Genomic DNA, 2,994 nt, shown 5'->3' with positions numbered 1-2,994 from the left:
GTCGCGTTGATCCTGAGGCGATCCGGAAGGCGTTTGCGCAGCAACTCAACATCGTGTTTTTAACAGATTAACAGAGTTGGAAGGGATCTTATTGGTCATCTAGTCCAACCCCCCCTCAGACAGGAGACCCTACACCAGGGGTCTGCAACCTTAAACACTCAAAGAGCCATTTGGACCCGTTTCCCACAGAAAAGAAAACACCGGGAGCCTCAAAACCCTCCCTGTGCCTATTTCTGGAGGGGCCACAAAACTAGCATATACAGTTGAATGAAACTTTCTGTTTTCTTCAGAAACTTTTCTTTTCTTGGATTTATCCATGGTTGGTCTACTGGAGGTTGAAAAACTCAATAAATAGCGTGCTGGCGGGTGTCACACATTGGCAGTTGCAACGCATATTTTGAGTGACGGAGCCGCAGCAGAGGGGTGAAAGAGCCACATGCAGCTCCAGAGCCACAGATTGCTGACCCCTGCCCTACACCATTTCTGACAAATGGCAGTCCGATCTTTTCTTGAAAGTCTCAAGTGATGTTTATTTATCTATGTTGTGTGGATTAGCTCAGCGGGCAAATTTGGAAGGCTAGTTTGAGCAAACCAAAAGGTTAAGTAAACCAGGGCTAAGCAGGTCTCGCCAATTTGGCAGTCGCCATGTAGGAGCATTTCTATGCACATGTACAGACAAACCTGTATCTACTGTACTGGGAGATGATGCACAGATAAAAGTTGTATGCTTTGATTGTGGTTTTTTTAAACCTTTTGAACCCAGTTGCTTGGATATGAACAGCGCACTGAATCACAAACTACATTTTAATATAGAAGGGTGTGTGCATGGTACTAAACTATGCTCATGTTTGCTATAGTCACCTCCTTTTGCCCCATCCTGAGTCATGGCCAGTGCAGATTAGCAATGACAGGAGTTGATATCTAGATAGCACAAGGCTGAAGGAAGGCTGATATCAACATGATTGCCTTGCCTATATATAATTATCAAACTGAAATGTTTTTCCAGAACTTTTCAATATAAGCCTTGCATTAGAATATAGTTGCCCCAGGCACATTAGGAAGTAATTTCTCTATTTAATCCTTTTGCTGCATCTAATACCATAATTATGACAGCTTGAATTATTATGTACATTTCATACTAAGAGTTTTGATTTGTGTTCCTAAGTTTTAATGTACAGAGTTGCTGCACCAGTATATACAGTAGTGGCCAAAATTGTGGAACCCTTTTGGGAAAAGTGTATTTTCTAAAACTAGCTAATAATACTACTTTTTTTTTTTTTTGGAGTAGTACCATAAAATTATGTATCAATGGAAAGATAATTTAATCAAGAATGTAATGCAATAACTTTTATGAAGGATTTGCTATTAGAATAGCAGTTACAGTATAAAGAAGAAAAGTGAAACACGTAGAAAAAATGAGATATACAAAAATTATCACCATGTCAGTTAATAGTTGGGTAACCTGTAGCATGAATTACGACCTTACAATGTCTTCCCATGGAGTGAACCAATACTTCTGCAGCTGTTATAATCTGAAACCAAGATTGAATGATTGCTTCTATTAAACTAAATTTTATTGCTGGGTTGCTTCAGACTAACAAGTTTCTTCAAGTTTCTTTAAGAAGAGCCTGTATTACAGTGGACTAAAGCACTGTTATTAACATCTGCTGCTTGCAATTACTGCAAGTTCAAATTTCACCAGGCTCAAGGTTGACTCAGCCTTCCATCCTTTCAAAGGTAGGTGAAATGAGGACCCAGATTGTGGGGGCAATAAACTGACTTTGTATAAATATACAAAAGTATGAAGGCTATTGCTTAACGCATTGTAAGCCGCCCTGAGTCTCCGGAGAAGGGCAGCATATAAATTAAAGCAAAAAACAAACAAACAAACAAACAAAAAACATTGGCTCCATAGATTTTCATTTGGGTTCAATCTGGGTTATTCCCAGGCCATTCCATCAGTGGAATATGATTATCTTGAAACTCCACCCCCCCCAAAAAAGTGGTGTTATTAGCCATCAAACCTCAAAAATACACTTCTCCCAAAAGGTTTCCACAATTTTGGCCACTACTGTAAATGGTAGGAAAAAGTATCCACTCCAGAAATGTGTCACATGTAAATGCTGAAGATAATTATTCATCTGAACTGTTGCTTCTGGACAGTTTTAATGGGTAAGTGTATTAGGGCAGCAGCCCCCAACCTTTTGGGCACCAGGGACCAGTTCCGTGGGAGGGGTTTTTCCACGAACTGGAGGGGGTATGATTTTGCAGGCTGCTTGTATCCCGCAGATGGGGCTTTGCTTGTTTGTGCAGCCCAGTTTCTGGTATGCTGCGGTCTGCTGCCAGTCCATGGACCGGAGGTTGGGGACCCCTGTATTAGGGTGTTAATCACTGATCTCTACTTCTAAATTCTCATGATTCTGATGGTTACTCCACTGACAATACCAACAACACCAGCTCCAATCCATCTTTAAGCTTTTTTTCCTTCCCAAATATCTTTATTTTCCTTTGCCTGTTTCTATGTCTGATTTTTAATTACAGAATATAGAAGCTATATAGAGGCCTTTTTTTTTACTTTTAAAAGCATTTTTTCTACAACCTTTTCGGCTGAAAAAATGCTTTTAAAAGTAAAAAAAAAAGCCTCTGATGATCGCACGACTCAGCTGGGATCGTCAAAGGCTTTTAAAAGAAAAAAAACCCTTTTTTTCTTTTAAATATCTCTGACGATCCAAGCTGAGTTGCCTGATCGGCAGAGGCTTTTAAAAAAAAACTCAGCTTGGATCGTCAGAGGCATTTAAAAGAAAAAAAATCCTTTTTTTCTTTTAAATGCTTCTGATGATCCAAGCTGAGTTGCCTGATCATCAGAGCCTTTTGAAAGCATTTTTTTACAACCTCTTCGCTGAAGAGGTTGTAGAAAAAATGGTTTTAAAAATGAAAAAAAAAAATGCCCACGCCTACCCAGTCACATTACCCCGCCCACCAAGCCACGCCCAC

Source organism: Pantherophis guttatus, chromosome 7 (assembly GCF_059756535.1).
Source record: "Pantherophis guttatus breed Tessera chromosome 7, ASM5975653v1, whole genome shotgun sequence".
Lineage (NCBI taxonomy): Eukaryota > Metazoa > Chordata > Lepidosauria > Squamata > Colubridae > Pantherophis > Pantherophis guttatus.
This window is presented reverse-complemented; position numbering follows the sequence as displayed.